At 45.2% G+C, this 18,992-nt stretch overlaps 2 pseudogenes; both read left to right on the forward strand.

The window, feature by feature from the left end:
* Window positions 1–1,912: 1,912 nt before the first annotated feature.
* On the forward strand, window positions 1,913–2,316 carry LOC122102666 (annotated as a pseudogene).
* A 7,365-nt stretch (window positions 2,317–9,681) lies between these two features.
* LOC122102661 lies at window positions 9,682–17,517 on the forward strand (annotated as a pseudogene).
* Window positions 17,518–18,992: the final 1,475 nt, after the last annotated feature.

Here is an 18,992-nt window from a genome sequence, read left to right on the forward strand (position 1 = left end):
ATCAGAAGAACAATAACACACAAGTGGGTTGGCTTTCAGCTTTGATGGATTTAGGGGTGATTATGCTCCAATGATATCAGCAATCTCCCAAACCACCCAGCTATTTCCTAGATCCTATGAAGGTCTAGATACTATGTTATGGAGAAACAGTTTTGTAGATAACGAGTCTCGTTTCCAGCTTGGCCTCTTCCATTCCCAAGGTATGCAGCGGCCTACCCTTTCTAATCAGAAGAGAATGGACATAAAACCTGTTTTCCAGCTCAAGATGACAGGAAGAATACTGCAGGACAGCAAGCACAGAAAACCCAGACCTTAACAAGGCCTAAATCCATTTGTCTCCACAGAAACTGCTTGACCAGAGATGGGCCTCATGGGTTCAGTCTCATTCCTCATACCCAGTGTCCCATTTTAGGACAAAACATATCACTTGCTCAAATACAGCAATCAATATCTGGCCTCCAAGTCAGCTTCCCTAGATTCACCAGCTCTTCCTTCAATAATTCCAAGTCTGTAGAGACATAGTATTCCATGTCCAAAATCCTGTAGTCCATTTGTAGGCATTTTCTGAGAGAGCCTATCCTTTCTGATCATCTGCCCGTATTCACTATCATGCGAGCTGAAGCCTATCAACATCCTGAACCTCCCTGGTATTATGATCAAATCTCAAGCATTAAACACTACCCATCTTCGGTTTCCAATGAAATTCTGATTCTTGAACACTTTTGGCTCCAGAAGCAAGATGGCTTTTGTCTAGGCAGTACCTACTTAGGTGCAACTTTCCATCACTTACAGTTGTCTGTCCAGTTGGTGGGAAACACACTGAAGCTTAGATTCTGAATCCACCAAATGCTTAGCCTTTGGCAGAGCTTGTCTGCTATATTACTGGAAAGAATACAGGCAGGAGAGAAGTACTTAAGGCAGATCCAGGTCAGGATTACACAGCTTAGAGTCTGAATTCGGAGATGCCCATGAAATCACAGAACTTAGCTTTGGTGACAACTGCCATATGAAATATTAATTGTACAGGACAAATTCAATGAAACAATAGGTCCTGACACCAATAGTGTGGCCTACCTGTTGCCTACCCCCATGATGGTGTCCTGAAAATACTATGGCACAGTGTTTCAAAAGCAATCACCAGGGCTGCCTTTCCTGTCCACCATGACAACCAACTCCTTCTAGCCTGAGCCCAGAATGTGGACACAGCCTTCCTGATGGGTAGCCTCAAAATGAGGGAAACATCATTCTCAATAATGTCAGTCTCCCAAATTACCAAGGCATTCCCAAGATCAAGATAGTGTTTCCCAAAATTTCTGTAGATAAGACTGGAGGGTTCTGGATAATTGTAAAACAAGAAGGCAAGCAGGATAAGCCATTTCTCCACTTAACGACTACAATCCAGTGAAGTGTAGTTGCCAGACAAACAGCGAGTTCATTATGAGCCAAGATGATTTCCTGGGATTTGGCTGTTTGAGTGGTCTGGGTTTTTAAGTGTGAAGAATCAGATTTTCATTGGAAACTGAAGGTGAGTATTGAAGTTGGAGGTAAGCCTCAGAGATAGAGAGCAAGTTTTTACACTAGCAAGGACGGTTAAGAGTATGAACAAACAGGATGGAAGGCTCAAGGCATTGCAAAGGCCCTTCCCCTTCCATATCTGCTTCAGTCTGTTCACCTCCTTACTCTTCTTGCTGCGAATTCTGCCCAGTGGTGCAAATGGAGGTGGCCCCCTAGAAGCCCCCTTCCTCCAGCTTGTTACCTTTCATAGGAAGGATGTGGCCTTGGAATTAAGAGTCCAGTTCAGCAATATGTTGAGCCTAGTCAGATATGTTTTGGTTCCTTTGCATTTTTCCAGGATGGAGCTTTCAGGAAGAACAAGCAATACCAGCAGAACATTCCCAACTGAGTAGATACCATGGAGAAAGATAGGTTCTCTGTCAAGCTGGATGGAAAGGAGTTTTCTCCAGAGAAACTCAAGATCAAGGTGCTAGGAGATGTGATTGTGGTACCTGGCAAGCATGAAGAACGCCAGGCAGGAGACTTTGCCATCTCATGACTCCACCCCCCATCCAAAAGCCTTCAGGACAAGGAGGGGCCTGGCTTTATCTCCACGGAGCTACATGAAATACTGGATCCCAGCTGAAATGGACCCTCTCATCCCACCCCCGACGACAACGACGGCAATGACCCTGTCCCTCTGATGGGATCCTCACTCTGAATGGGCCAAGGAAACAGACCTCTGGCCCTGGACACACCATTCCCATCACCCGTGAAGAGAAGCCTACTGACACTGCAGGCCCAGAGAAGCCCTTTCTCTAAATTCATTTTTTAAAAATAAAAGTTCTCCACTTGTGAACGAAAATCTCATGACTAGTGCTCAAGCTTCTCAATGCCAAGGGCAAGCCCAAATTATTAAGCTAGTAAAATACCATTCAGCAGCAGAATGCTTATTTTTGTGTTTGAATATTCACTCCAGGATTTTTGCCACAGATACACAGCTCGCTGTGAGAATGGCAAAATAAGGTTTGACTCCCACTCCACAAGCTTGCTATAATCTTCCTGTCTCCATGCACTCGCCTAACACCTGTGAGTTGTCATGTCCCCGTCTGCCTGTAAGAAACCCGAATTACTCACTAGTGGCTGTTCACATGCCTACTATTTTAGTCCCATAATACAAATGAGACCTGCAATCAGGGAAATCTTGTTCTTCAAATGTATAGAGTAGGCCCTCTGTGTTTATCAGGACATAATCAGTAATACAATTGCATTTAAGAACAAGATCTGAAGTTTCCACATCATTCAAATCTACTTAGTGATGTCACCCAAAAGGATTGAAGTCTGGAGACAACAGCCCCACCACTTGGATCTGTCTTTCCCAAAATCATCTAAGCAAGGAGATGCAAGAATGTAGCAGCAGGGGCTGGGAAGTTGGCTCAGTGGTAGAGCGCTTGCCTTGCATGCCTGAGGCCCTGGGTTCAATTCCTCAGCACCACATAAGCAAAAAGAAAAAAGCCGGAAGTGGCGCTGTGGCTCAAGTGGTAGAGCACTAGCCTTGAGCTGAAGGGCTGAGGGACAGTGCTCAGGCCCAGAGTTCAGGCCCCACAACCGGACCAAAAAAAAAAAGAATGTAGCAGCAAAACTTTAGCAGCCAGGGTATACTTCCAGAACCCAGGGCTAAAAGGTAACTTTCTGTGGATGTGGCACTCTTTGTTCCAGCCCTCAAAGACAGAAGAGCCAGTCACCGATTCAGATGAAAAGCGAACACTCCACCCCTAGCCAACTGCCATCATGCACTGAGTATAGGTCTAGACCATTGAGTGTGGCTAGCCAGTGTTTTATATTTGTAAGACATCAGTAAAAAGGTTTCAGCTCCAGTTCACATCATTACAGGCAATTGCCAGCATTTGTCTATTACCTACTCATCTGTATGCACTTCATTGTTATACAGCATCTCCCAACACTTTATAAGACTTACGCTTAGGACCAATATACTGTTGTGATTGCTGCTTGATGGATTTACTATAATTTACCATATAGGCATTTACCATTCTTAAGAGTGTATTCTATAGCATCACATCCTCCCTTTGCTTAATTTACCTTTGCCCAGTTGAGATTTTTTAAATGTAGTTCCCAAGCCAAACTTTGAATTTACAATACTTAAAATTCTCAATAAAGATCAAGTTGCTCTTAAGGTCACAACTAACATCCAACACAAAATGTCCACTCAGAGTAAAGAAGTTTATCTGCTTAGTGTGCACCACCAAATAGAGGGGGCAGGGCAGAGAGAAGGCCAAGTGATGTGCCCAGGTTTCTGTGAGTATGCCATCCTGCTCATTAGCCATATCTCCACCAGGAGACAGAATCACCTGTGTTTCTAAAGGATCTGAGCTTAGTAATACAGTAGTTCACACGGGATGAAGACTCTCCTAGAAGAAGGAACTGTGTTTGAAATATCAAACACTGCCATCCTCAAATCCATCCAAAAAGATCGTTCTTCCCCCTACCCCTCCAGAGCACTTAGCCCATTCCTTCCTTTTCCGGTTGGCATTTAGCTCAAAGGAGTTCTTTGGTGCCACTTAGTGGCCATGAGGTAAAACAGCCGCAAAAATGGAGACTGGAAACCCTTAGAAGTTTGCATTTCTTCCCCATGAAGATCCTGTGGACAGTAGAACTTCCTGGTGGAATGTTACAGATCTAGCAGCCAAAGTCATCTTGACTCATCTACATGCACTGTAACAGCTACTTTACCACCAGACCTCTATCTGATCTAATGTCTGTAGGTGAAGCCACTTTTGAAACCTAAAAGCTAGTCTAGCGTACCATGTGAAATCTATAGAAGAGATTTTTCCTCTGCTATTAAACTCACCTACTTGATGCCTCCATCACTGTATTTATGACTTTGTCCTGAAATTTCATCTCTTCTACGCTGGAACATTTCCAGGGTAACCTGAAATCCATGTTCCCTGGCTATAAGCACTCCTATCTGGCTAACAAACTCTTTGAGCCAAGAGCTGTATTATGCATCAACACATCCAATCTAAAAAAGCCTATGGCATCTAGTGGAAATTCAACTTCAAAGCTCTTTTACAACTCAGTCTCCCCAGCAGAGGGGCACAGACAGCACCCCATTAGAAGGAAGTAACTGGAGTACCATTGCATCAGCCAGGCCTCAACCTCTGAAAGCAGAGCCTCTTAGTAACAGATCACCAGGGTCCCTTGAGCTAGGCAAGGCCCTCCCATGGCAGTCAAGAGAAATGAGCCTTGGGCCCGCTGCACACAGGGCTGCCCCCTCTCGAGGCAACTCTCTTGCCAAGTTGTGATTTGAGGAACAATCATTGTATAAGATTAGAGCTGTAAGGAGCAAGGAGTCACTGATATGGAAAACACCCATTGTAAGACAGTCTTTGAAGACAAACCAAAGCCACTTCTTCAGATGGTTTCCTCGTGTCCTCAGCCTAAAATCAAGTGTTTATATGTCCATGTATCCTCATGTTCCAAGAGTCCATGTAAGACACCAGTGTGGCTCACAACTGTCTGTATGTTTAATGTACACAAAAATATGGAGTAGATTGCAACACAGTGCTCTCATAGGGATCATGTCATTCTGAAATCTTACAACCCACCCCACAGAGATCATGGGAGCCACCTGGTCCCAGTGCACACTCCATGAGACTGCCTGGGCTTTCTGCTGGAAGACATTAAGTTACTAGTTTTGAACGGGAAGATGCAAAACTGAATGCAGAATTTGTACCTGAAATGGCACACTCCACAGAAGACAATTCTCCAGAAGGTCCGGCACCACCAGACCTGGCAACAGCTTCCTCTCAAGTGCCATCCTAGACCACTCAACAGCTACTCAGCTTCAAAAATACACCTGGGAATGTTCATTGTACCAGCTATATATCCTTCCTTGCCACTGGTTTAGTCTACATAGCTTAGAGCCCACACTTCTAGTAAAGTGGGGAAATACAAAGAACCACCCCCATCATGTATGCATACATGCAGATGAGACATGCTGAGATCATGAAACCCCTTCTCTAGAAAGGTGCGTCGTCTTTGCCATGGGTGCTTGCCTTGCCATACAAGTACCCAGCCATCACGTTGAGCAGGGCTTGCAGGTCCCTTCTGGATGACTCCTGTGAGTAGAGTGGCTTGATGATCTGGCACCAACACCCCTGATTGGAGGATGTTTATCTTCAAAGGCCACTGAGCCTACCAGAAACAAAGCATCTGCTTATCATAGAAAATTTCCCACTATCCCTGAATACACCAACCAGGTTATTCAGGTGAGATTTGGAGAAAGCTTTTGTTAAAGGTCGCGGAGCTGAAAGGCCTCATACATCTAAGCTGAAGGGATTTCATGATTTATTCTTCAATCATAATCCCACTACTGGAAGTGCAGAGGAGACCTGGATTACCATAGATCACCTTGATGAAGCTAAGCTCATGAATCTTCAAGTTGAACTCAAGTTTTGTCCAACTACAAGTTCTTAGGACAGTCAGATTAGTATGTGAACTTATAAGCAATACAGAAGACTGTCTAAATCATGCCAGCATGTGACTGCAGAAATCTGGGTGTTAAGCTAGAGACCTGTGGCAGGGTGTGTGGGGGGTGTTCTACATTCAAATTACTATCCATAGGCCACCTGGACTGCCCTCCTTTCCTTTCACTTTACACAATTCTACCAGAGTACTCATATTCAGAAGGGCTTATGCATCAAGTTATGTAAGGAAAAGCAATCAACGGTGACTTCTTAGAAATCTCAGGGATCCAGGAAGATTTGTTCAGAAGTGATAAGGGAACCACATAGGAAGAAAGGGCTCACCTCACCCCAGCAGGCCGAGGGAACCTCCCCAGGTCTGCTCAGGCAGACCATAGAGCACAAAGTAACTTCAAGAGCCTTTAGCTGAGCACAGTCCATTTTCAAGGATGATGGAAAGAGCATGGCCCTCCCTTCCTGATGTCCCTCATATCAATAGTCACCTTCCTATTCAGAGAGAATCCCAGGATATAAAGCATTGCATTTAGATATGTCTTGATATAGAGGCATCCCAATGCCCACACACCTGTAAACATTCATAAAGTGATCTTAAACATTCGTAAAATGATCATAGTCCTCAACAGGATGATGAGGATAAGTTTGTCTTCATTCCAGAGGCACACCCTATAACACAGTCTCCTACCTTGAGCCCCTCACATAGCAGAAGACAACTCTGACATTGGCCAGGCAAGAAGTACAGGTTCACGCCACAGCCATCTCAAACAGCAAATGGTTTTCATATCCCAGAAGGACCCCACTTCCACAAGGAATACCTACACCCTAATGGAGCATTTCCAGGAAGCTCAGACTGTGGCTGGTGGACTCACAGCCAGAGTGCCACCAGAACTCTTTCTCGTTGTGCAGCATACAACTATGGCTGAATTCTAGAGATTATCTTTTTAAATAAAGATATCAGATTATCTTTTTAAATAAAGATATCAGATTATCTTTTTAAATAAAGATATGAAAGAGCCCAACAGAAGCCTTAGTGCATTCAAGGTCACAAGTCCCTATTGGACATGAAGCAAACTTAAAACCAAAGTTGTCTTAATCACAAGTCCTGCAGACTATGAACAACACAGAAGAAAACAAGGTATTCAGTAGGGAGAATTAATAGACTCAAGGCTGCTGTGAAGAACACTCTTCCTGGAGTTATCATCATGGAAAATCCACATGTGAATTTACCTTTGAAGATGACTTTCAGAGCTTACATTAGACACAAGCTTTAGGTCAGAAACACATAGAAGAGACTTTATAAGAAATGCAGAGGGCTGGGAAGGTGGCTCAGTGGTACAGCTCTTGCCTTGCATGCCTGAGACCCTCGGTTCAATTCCTCAGCACCACATAAGCAAAAAAAGCCAGAAGTGGCGCTGTGGCTCAAGTGGTAGAGCACTAGCCTTGAGCTGAAGAGCTGGGGTCCAGCGCCCAGGCCCAGAGTTCAGGCGCCACAACCGGACACCCCCCCAAAAAAAACTGCAGAGAAACTTCCACTTATTCTCCATGCTTTCAGAGACATGGAGAACCTCAGAATACAAAGCAAAGTCTACAGATATCTTAGTTCTGATCAAAGTCAGGAGAGCATTCCCACTATAAATTCAACAAACACTGAAAATAGTATGGAAGGACTTCCAGGAGAAGTGGCCACATTTCAAAGTACATGGTCAGAAAGACAGCGGTGTTCTTCAACAATGTGTACCAAGTAAGGACAATACTGGACACAAAGCACTAGAACAGGCTCTTAAGAGCACTGTCAGGACCCACCTCAAAATAACTCAAGCAGGACTGGTTCCCTGCCTTCTGGGACAGATACCTGCCCAGGATAGAGGCTGATGTTGCTATCACTTTAATACCCAAAGATTTTGCCATTAGTCTACCATATGCCAGTACTCATTATTCCTCAGTGTAAGAGAAATGGAGCTGTTATCATGGAACTGTGATGATTATTCCATGAAAGTTAACAGATATTCCTTCTAAACAAACATTTCACATGCAACATTTTTGCTGATAGTATGCTTTTAAGCATACGACACACAAAAAACAAAACGTGAGAAGTTGCTAACACAGAATAGTCAACTCAGTGCCTACAGTCAGGGCCCTTGAGGCTATGGTTTGCCTTTAAATAACGGGGCTCACCCACCTATCAACTTAAACTAGACAATCAACGATGAGTTCCTCTCCTTCCCCATTCAAGACCATGTAAGGCTGTAGCTTGGACCACATATCAGTCTCGTCTCCATCTGGTGAGCAACCAGCCACTCACACCAGAGCACTCCAGCATCGCAGTGGTCCTCCTGTCTCCAGTCTTATTTCCTCCATCCCACTTGATTTGCAGTAGCAACTCTGACCATCTAAATCTACCTGCATCATGTTTGAAGTCCCAAGTGCCTTTCTCAATGCCATGAGAGGCCCCCTTCAGCTCTCCTTCAGCCACACCCAGCCCCAATCCTATTTCTACCCAAGCATTCCTTCAGGCAAGCTTCATTTTTTGCAGAACTCAGTACTTCCTTCTTCACTACACCGTAAAGGTAAGATCTGAATGAGGAATCATTATCCAAGAAAACCAAGGAATACTCCCCATGGTTCCATAGCAGCTCCACCCACCACACACACCCTGAATTCAAGAAACATGCTCCCACTACAGCTGTCTTATCAAGAATATGCTATACTGTGACAGTATTTTAAGTTGAATAATGTGCCAAATTCACTTCACCAAGGGTACTAGACACCTGGCACCAAGCTTCAGAATCTTCCACATTGGCTCCTGACCTTTCCGTGGATAACAGACCCCACACACATTTTTGTGTCAACAGTATCAGCTCTGCTAGATTCCAGCATTCCTGGTGTCCAAGGTTTGGATAATCTCAGAAGACTGCTCTAAATGGCACCTGGATTCCACCATTCAGGAATTAAGAATCCTCTTCCTGCAACACCCAATGTCACTGAAACTCCTGCACCATCTACCTGTCAGGTGGATGCTAGGCGTACGACTGCCTTGACCTAGGTGGCCTCCAAACCTTCTGGGCAAGTGGAGGCTCTGCCCTCACCATCCCACCTGTGATAACTCTACCACCACCTCCTTTCTCCCCCAGGAGGCCATTCAACTCCAGAACATGACTAAGACTGTCTCTACCAAAGGTAATCAGGATCCAATGGACATGTCTACATTGCCGAAGCTGAGATCCTTGCTTTCAACAAACTCAAATTCGTAAAGGTTTTGTCTTCAACTCTGGTCCTGGGCCCTAAGCTTCTGTGCTCCAAGCTCGTCCTCTACCACTTGAGCCCAGCTCACTTCTGCCTTCTCTGGTAGTGCACTGGAGATGAGAGTCTCTCAGACTTTCCTGCCCCAATGTCTCAGATGTCAGCCCTTGAGCAGAGAGGGTTAAAGGCGGGGCCAGCCTGAGGCTTCTGCCAGGGCCTGCCCTCCCGGAAGGGGAAGCGGAAGTGGGGGGGGGCGGGCTCTTCCAGTCCTGTCTATAAAGGAGAGCTGCACAGCCCAGGCTTCATTTCCTGGTCCAGGCTGCTGAGGGGGAAGGATGCCAGGACCATGACTCCTATGGCAACTGTGGTCAAGAGTGCGGTGGTGGTGGTGGTACTCTCATCTCCATGTCCCGACCGAGACACGATTTCTCAACTCCTTCCGGAGATGGATGGAGGGGAGTCACCCACAGACAAAAGTGGGGAGACTGGCGAGTCAGAGGAGACAATCGCTGCTCCCAGAGACCCAGGGGCTGTGGACACCGAAGGAGCACCTGAAGAAACAGAGGGCGACAGAGACGCGGACCCGAAAGTGGCCGCAGCGGAGGAAGGCGAGAGTCGGGATGCCTCAGATTTGACAGCAACTGAAAGGGAAGACACATCACTACCTACTCCTGCTGCCAAAAAGCTGAAGATAGATACCAGAGAAAAGAAAGAGAGGAAGAAAAAGTGGATGAAGAGGAGATTCAAAAGATGCAAATCCTAGTTTCTTCATTTTCTGAGGAGCAGCTGAGCCGCTATGAAATCAGTGCACTGAGTCACAGAGATACTACGAACTCAAAGAGATGGATGTCCTTGAGTTTGGGTTCAGTAGCAGAGAGTATGTCTTGCTCCATGAGTCATCCGATACTTCTGAACTAGACAGGAAAGCGGATGAGGAGAAAGAGGAAGCAGTGTCCAGCACCTAGCAAACTAATATCCCATTTTCTTCTTGAAAGACTTGGGATTGACTTCAAAGGGTACCCCAGGACTCATTATACACCTCTTATTGCCATGTCTTTCCTCTGTTGACTACCTTTTGGTAATGCTTAGGTTTTGTTGATTTGTTCGGTGGCATCCAATTTGCCAGTGGTCTTTTGTTTTTAGAACATTCCTGCTGATTTCAGTACATCAGACCTATTGTGGCTTCAGTTGGTACCTGGAGAACTGCTGCTTACAGGGAGATAAAAGCTGGGTGAGAGAAGGGGTGACATTTTCCAAAAAGAAATGTACTCTTTACTTATGTAACTGTAACCATTCTATACATCACCTTTACAAAATTAAACTAAAAACAAATAAAACGCATAGAAACGAAATCCTGGTTTGAGGGAAAATTGTTGCTTCTATTTTTTACAGGTTTTATAGTTTTTGTGGTTATCAGCAAAACAGTTTCCAATATATACCAAAACTTTAGACCTGGTTGAGCTCTTGAATCATAAAATTTTGCACTTTTTGAGATTGGTGCCATCTTGGCATCTTGGTGTGAAAACTCTTAGAGGTAAAACTCCACCCCCAGTAATAGGCTCATCTGAATTCCTAGAGGCAGGGGCAGGAACTTGGACAATAAGTTACCAAACCTGCTAGCTCTGTACCAGGAACTTGAGAATTCTCAAGCTCCTCCCAGGTGAACCTGTCACCTGACCATGACCCTATTTACGCCCTGACCAGCTCAGCTTGCCATTGAGTCATGCCTTGTTTCCTTACTGTGCTCAGGTCACCATGGTGTCCTTTTTCAACTCTCCATTAGAATTGATCTAGTTTGTTGAGATTGTTTTTCTGCTCTTCTGCTCTTTACAACCCTCTTGGCTCAGTTTCCTAGCAGTATTAAGTGCATTCAAGGCTGCAAGGTTTTGGGGGACATATATCTGCTTGCATTCACCAGCTTTCTAATAAACTTCCAACTGGACCTCTCAAAATGGGCTTCTATCTTGTGATTGAATTCCTGTATAACACTCTTGTTGTGCCCCGATAGGAGGGTACCTAAAGACAGGTGCCCCAAGAATGGAAAAGCTTTTATGGCAAATCCTGTCAACTATCTGAAAAAAAAAATCAACTGTTTTACAAGTCTTCCCCCTTCAAAGGTGCTCAAACATTGGGGGCTGGGGTTGGTTTACAGGAAAGGGCACAGCAGAAAGGCACACCCAGCCTATTCTGCTAGCAAGGAGTAAAATATGCCCTCAATTTAGTGTGTTCCAGTCTTCAATGAGACTAACTAGAAATTGCAGGCTAAGAGAAGGTCTTGCGAACTGAACTTCTCAGTGTTTACTAGCTTCCAGGGGGTTTTAATTTCACTTGATAGGAGCATCACAACTTGTGTAGAAAGAATGATTTAGGTCCAACAGCCAACATTGTACTGGGCCACCTTTAGTCCTTGTGACAGCTATATTGGCTTTTTGTCTTAACACTTTTTGTGACTAGGGAAGATTTTTAAATGCATAGTAGGCTTAGCAGATCTTTAGCCTCCATCAGTCTTAAAAGGCTGGAAATTAAGGTGTAAATTTGCCTGCCTCCCTGAAGACATCTGAATCTTGCACAAGGTTTCTGGTTCAAGTCTTGACTCCACGTTCTTTTAAGAGTCTTAACAGCTTTGTGAGATCTATAAGCCCATCTAGGGGATCAGCTCACTCTACTTACTTCTCAGGAGGAAAAAAGCATTCAGCTACTTGGCCTCCCTCTCCATGGAAACACTGCCAATCTCTATGTGCTCTGTGCTTTGGAGCTAGAGTTCTGTCCTCCAAAGTCTGCATCTCTGAATATAAAAGCAAAAGAAGAAAAAAACTTTTGAAGCAGCCCTAGTGACTATGGAGCCTGAGGCCAGGTGTTCTATGGAGAGAGGTGCTGGCAGAGGCCAAGGGATTCTTAGATGCTCCAGGATCCTTTCTTTACAACCTCAGAAATCTCTTCCTCAGGAATAAGGAATGGATCTAGTTCTACAAAACAGACGTAAGCCTAAACACATGAGGTATGGAGTAGAGGCTCTCCAAGCATCAGGGCTAGGCAAGGGAGCCAACGGATAATCAGAACAATGAGCAAAGACCACAGATCCATACAAGCAGACTGTGGAGGCAGAGCTCCCATATACTGGAGACTCTATCATCAGTAATGGACTCTAACATGACTATTAGACCAGAGCCTGCTGCAACACAGGATGCAGTGAGACCCAAGAGTCAAGACTCCACACCATGGACAGATACAGGGCAGATACCAATGTGTCCATGGCTGAGCAGATCACACCAGCCACACAACAGTAGGCCAGCAAGAGCAGCATGTCTTTGGCTTAAATTGTGGAAGGGAAGATGAAACAAGCTTTTCAATTGGAGAGCTTCTTAGACCATCCTTGAGTTTGGTCAGGAAAACACCTTCTGGCTTCCACCACTCACTGGAAGGGAATTGCCCTTTTAGGATACACCTAAGGCTTGTAAATTCTGACCACTACTGGGTTAAGGACAGCAGCTTGGACTATGAAGGTGGAAGACCGAAGTTCAAATCCTGTTGTACCTAATAGCTCTTGGACTAACCGAAGCTGCTAAAATGAGGACCACGAACACACAGCCAATTCCTAACCATAAAAGTACTCAAATGGTCTGAGGGCCAAAGACTAACCTCCTCTGGGGTGAAGCCTAAATATCAGCAGAGAAGGACAAAAGCAGGACTCTAGTACCTGGCTTTGGGCCATTACCATTGCAGAGCCTCACACAGGAGGAGAAGACAGGAAAAGCTGTTGCAACCTCCCACTCATGGGATCCCAACATGTAAAAGGACTAGAGACAGGAATAACAAACACCCCTAGAGTGACAGAAGAGGTTTTGACTGAGGCAGTCTAGAACACAGGCTTAGGTCTCAAAGTCTATCAAATAAGGTTTGTCAGCTCCAATCAGTTTGCTCTCCGCTAAGTTTACACTGTTCATCTTCAGATGATACTTAGCTGCCTAAGAAGTGACAACTAAAAGATAAGTAACTTCAATAGGCTGTGCTTCAACTGTGTGACAGACTTGTATTGCCAGCAGTATGTTCTTAGATGTTTACTACAGTAAAGGCACTCACACTGAAAAGCAGCTTATGTGGGAGGCTCCTTAGCCCTCAGAGAATTAGAAGGTGGTACAGCACCCTTTGCCGGTGTTAGAGATTCACCTGTTTTCCTAAGCCAGTTCCCCAATGGGCTGCTCAACTGAAAAGATTGTTTACAGAGAAGCCCCAGGAGGATTCAGTAACCACTTCTGTCAGGCCTACAGAACATTTCCAAAAAATAGATGGAGAACACGTTAAAACAGTTTCTCTTCTGCAGAATCTAGACTCTGAGAGGACATGAACATAAATGGACTCAGGGTCACTAGCAGGAGATAAGAGAAAATACAAGGTGACGGGCAAGAACATGATGTGCATTAAATGGAAAAAAGGTCATAAACTGACTCAGGTTAGTAGTGGGGATTAGAAATATAATCCAGGTTTTTTAGATGTTAAAGGTATGTATAGAAGTACTGCAGTGAAATCCCTCCCTTTGGATACTATACACTTATTTTTCCAAAACGTCACCTTATTCTTGCCTCCAAAGAATTTAGAATTCAGAGGCTAACACTTCTTGGTAGGTTTATATAGGTAAGATTTTCTAACCAATCCTTCAATGTAGACATGCAGGAAGCTAAATAAGAGAACCCAGTTCTTCCGGAGGGCATTTTAAAATACCAGGCCCCAGATTCACAGGTGAGTACCTTAAAACTAATTTTGCCCCAGGTGAGTAACTCCATACCCTACGCTTTGTCCCAGCTTAAATTAATTCTCCGTCCAATTTGGGCTAAAGTGAGAACTACTAAGCAGATCTTCAAAACAAAAGCCCTTGCATGTTACTCTGGTGAGTGTAAGATGTGAAATCAAACAGAACAAAATTTAAAATGGGGTCAAATATTAAAAACCCAAACCCCTCTGTAGAAAACGCCAGGTCAAATGACCAGTTGTCAGCCTAAGCCTTTTCCATCCTGTCAAAGAGCAAAAAAACATCTCTCCCTTACCCAAGTTTACCACAAACTTTGCTCAAGGCCACTGACAATCTTGAGGCTTACCACTAGCTATATTGAGTTGCTTATAAAAATCATTTCTGTAAAATAGACTATCCCTATCTAAGCTTATATTTTGACTTTTGTAATCATGCATTAATAGTATCAGTCATGCTGATCCGCCCATGGCTATGTTGTGCTTCCGTATGTCTGCTTACTTGCCTTGATAACCCCCACCCAGGCTAGTTTTTCCTTTAAAGACCCTTATGGGCAAAGACCTCACTGCATCCCACTATCCAAATAGTGGGGTGTAGTCACTGTGTGGCTAATAAAGACTTCTTGCCCTGTTTGAGTGTTGGCATGTCTCTGGGAAATCAATACTACAGACACTTCCCACCACAGAACAGACATCCTCTACAAGAGACAGAGGCTGTGGAGAGGCCGCCCAGACCATCTACAGATGGAGTCCCTGAATGATTTACACCTGACCTCATTTACAAGGAATAAGGGTGGACTGTGAAGGAGAGGGGTACTGAACTTCTGACAGCTGTGAGAAGACAAAGACAAGTTTCCCCACTACCCTGGCATTCCTTCTAGAAGAAACAGTCAACACAGCAAGCCTGGAGCTCCCAAGGAACAGCACCTGTACCTTGCTCCCTGTTGCTCTTGCTAGAACCTGGCATAGGGTCCTACATGGGGGAGGGCTCAGTAGAGAGGAAAGCAAAAACTAATTTCAGAAAAACTAAGTTCAGAATCATCCATTTCTCCTTTCTGTTCCTCCCTAAAGCCTCCAAGACCACAGATCTATCACACAACTCATCTATTCTGTTGGCAAAGATGAAAAACAGGGTCAGGACAAGTTAGGTTGCTGCAGAGCCATACACATCAACTACTCATTCTCATTACCTGAAAAAGCACTTAGGATACATTTGAAACCTATTTCCCTCTTCTATCTGTAAGCTTCTATCTCCTTAATACACCTGAAGCCAAGTTTATCACCTAATTCAGGTAACTAGACCCAGCATACCCAAAGCTAGCCTGGAAGGTCCTCAAATCTTTGTTCCAGAATTGCTTTCAGTTTTTTAAACACTTGGGAATCTAAAGCAAATCTAGGGGATATATTGCCAATTGCCTCACAAGAATTCAAATCAGCAGCTTCAAATGTCTAGAGCACTCTGTGCTAAGTATTGGAATACATGCTGTCTTTGCTTTGGAGTCAAGGCATGAGAAAATGGTCCTGTAGTGCTAACAGACATGATACCAGTAGTTTGAAAAGGGATTAGCTTTAAGCTGGAATGTCAACAGGCTGGACAGAAAAAGTATAGAACACAACCAAGCAGAAGTTAAGCATTGGAAGTCTTTATGGCTAGAAAGTAGTTCTGTAACATAGCTGGTGAAGTTTAGGTTCAGGCCACTGACTAAAGTGAGGGCCAGGGTAGATGCAGTGAAAATGGTCAGGACTCAAGCTCAAGTGAGGTGAAGCTGGGATCCCAGCAATGACTGAGCTCAAGGTAGGCATGAAATTTGGGCTTTCACTGCGACTCGATTTGGCAATGATGAATATCAGGGCAGTATGGGGTAGGAGGTAAGAGCATGAGAACATGGGGCACTGTGAAAGGGGACATGTCAACGAAGTCAGCAGTAAGGGAGGAAAGAGACTATGGTTTCAGTTGCCTGTGCTTTTGGCATCTGGTTACAAAAAAAAATGTCAGTGGAGTAATCTTGAGGTCTGACTAAAGGTTTACATGGGACTACAGAAGGCAAGGGTAGGCTGGCTACAGCTGGCTACAGTTAGTGTTGAGCTCCACAGGTGGGACAAGTCAACTGAGTTCACCCCTCAGGACAGAACCACAGAATAGGTTGGCAGGCCTCCTATTTACTCCCTGGAAATATTTTGCCCTATTTCTTGTCTTTAGATATTTTTCTTTAGGTATGTGTTTTTATCTCACTGCTAACAGCTGTCCACCACCACCCCCACCACACACACAGCATCTTAACTTTTTACTTAGAAAGTTGAGAGGATAGTCATAGAACCCAGCATCCTGCCAGAGATCTAGAAATGTTTGGGCTAAGTCTGTTTTGCCAGGTCGATTTCTGATGATACCAATTAAGCAACAAAATTCATAGAGGCCCTGAAGGCAGCCAAAATGAGAAGGGAGAGGCACAGAGTGCAGGCAAGTTTGACCTAACACCTGAGGCCTACCACATAGCACCTAAGGATGTTTTAAGAACTCGTTGTTCTTTATTAAAAAAAGTCTACAAAAGACCCCCAGGGCTGCCACTTGGAGAAGACTAAGAAAGGTAGGGGAAGGCAGGCCAGGTAGCCTACAGGAACTAGTGAGCAACAACCCAGGTGAGTCACGGGAGAGGCCGAGGGAAGGCTTGCTTCTGCAGACTTTTTAACAGTCCAGGGAGGAAGACAAGGAACATTGAACACTCTTCATCCAGTTTTAAAAGTAGAATCAACAGACTATTCCGGGCAGGGTAGTGGGGGGAAAAAGCCAAAGGCTACCCCCCAAACCCCCTTTTCCCCCCACCTTTCCCCTTTCCTCCCCAACTTCCCCCCTTTCCTCCCCAGGTTTTCTAGCTTGTTTCAAGTAGCTTTTCAGGTAGCCTGCCACAGGTGTCTCACAGCTCTTCATTTTCCCTCCTTGCCCCCCCCCCCATGGTCCTGAACCCTTCCAGCTTCTTTAGACATTCCCCCCCACGCCACCCCCCAATTTTCTTAGCACCTACATTGCTTTTGCTTCTTGGTTACTTTTCCCCAGAAAAAGTTTTGAGGAAGACAGAAGACCTTGCCCTCAGCAAACCCTATTTCTAAGACTTTAGTTTGAAAGGAAGGAAAGCTGGGGGGGGGGGGGGGAAGGAAAGCTGGGGGGGGCGGCGTACTTGTTTGGCTTTGGGGTCGTCCACGGGGTGGAAGGCCTGCGTCCCCCTGGAAGGCTCGAGGAGAGCCGGCCGCGGGAACCCCGGTGGGAAGGAGGCCCACGGAGGGGGGGGTGCTCCTGTAGCATCAGAGCCTCCCTCACCCCCAGAGCATCAGCGGGAAAACCGACAATGCCAGCACAGAGACCGAGCAGGGCGAACGCGACCCGGGAGGCGCCGCCGGACGCTGCGAGCTGTGCTTGCCTTTTGACAGTCCGTGGCGCCGCGTCACTTCCGGGGCGGGCCCGCGGGCGGGGGCGGGGGCCGGCTCGCGGGGCCGCAGCTGCGGAGCCCAGCGATTGACTATCTATGTCAAAGCTGGGGGGTGAGCCGCGCCAGGATGGCGCTTCCGGGTTTTGTGCGTCTGCAGCTGCAGCGCTCAGGGCAGGTGTGAGCCGGCCTCACAGCCCGACTTCGGACCGCCCCCTCCGCGCCCCTTATGAATGTAATGTGTGTGGAAATTCTTTCACCTCAAAGGCAAACCTTACTGTCCACCAGAGAGCACACAGGAGTGAAAGTTCAAAAATGTAACCAGTGCGGAATGTCTTTCACTCAGAACATACACCTTTTTGTCCATCAGAAAACACACCAGAGGGAAATCTTATGTATGTAGCAGGAAATGGAAATTCTTTCAGCTGGAAGACACACCTTAGCATCCATCACAGAACACACAGGAGAGAAACCTTATGAATGTAACAAATGTGGAAAGACATGGAGCTCACAGCTGAACATACATAAGTTGATTCACACAAATGCAATAACTTAGGAAAGTCCAAATGGGGAAAGTCTTTCATCTTTAAGAAAATTGAATCCACACAAGATAGAAACCTTAAGATATAGCAGATTTGGAGTCCTTCAACCGGAAGACACAGCATCAGAGAACAGACACAGGCAAGAAAATACTAATGTAACAAATGAGGAAAGTCCTTCTTTACCAAATATTCATGGATCCAAGTTCATAGGACACACAGGGGAGAAATCTTTAAAATATTACAAATGTGGAAAGCTTTTGATCTGAAAGATCAAAAAAGCTAGAGGGGGCCAAAAAGACTACAAGAATTTAGCTTCAATTAACCAGCAAAAAGCTGAGTGGGAGGCATGGCTCAGGGACTAGAGAGACAGCTATGAGAGAGGAAACTGAAGAAGCACAAACCTGAGTTCTAGCTCAGGTACTGGCAAAAAAAAGAGACAGGCATTAGCCAATTATGTAAAAATCCGATCTCTAGTCCCCCCACTGTCTGCTCTGAAGCCATCTTTGCATTGTTCCCAGATCCAGCTCACTGCAGCTTCCTGCAATCCTCAGATCTCAGCCTCCTAAGTAGATAAGATTACAGGTGTGAGCCATGGATGCCCAGCTTCCTTGAGACTCTTATTCCAAGTAAGCACCAGAAAACCAGAAGTGGCACTGTGGCTCAAGTAGTAGAGTGCTTGCCTTGAGGTGAAGAGTTCAGCTACAGCAACCAGGCCCAGAGTTCAAGCCCCACAACCAAAAAAAAATATGGAATGGAGTCCTAAAAATATACATATGCATTCCTGTGTGTGTGTGTGTGTGTGTGTGTGTGTGTGTATGTGTGTATAATCACATCCTTAACGCAAAATTATAATATCCAATATATCTCAGGATGCGAAGGGGAGTAATAGAAGGAACAGGAATGACAGATATACTGATATACACTGATATACAGGATTATAACACTGATATACAGGATTCTAAAGTATGAAGACTGCATACAGGAACTCACTGAAATTATTTGAATAATAGAAGTGGGGAAGGAGGGTGTGAACAAGTGAAGAGATGACCACA

The sequence above is a fragment of the Dipodomys spectabilis genome, unplaced genomic scaffold (genome assembly GCF_019054845.1).
Source record: "Dipodomys spectabilis isolate Male_0828 unplaced genomic scaffold, ASM1905484v1 ptg000825l, whole genome shotgun sequence".
Classification (NCBI taxonomy): Eukaryota; Metazoa; Chordata; class Mammalia; order Rodentia; family Heteromyidae; genus Dipodomys; species Dipodomys spectabilis.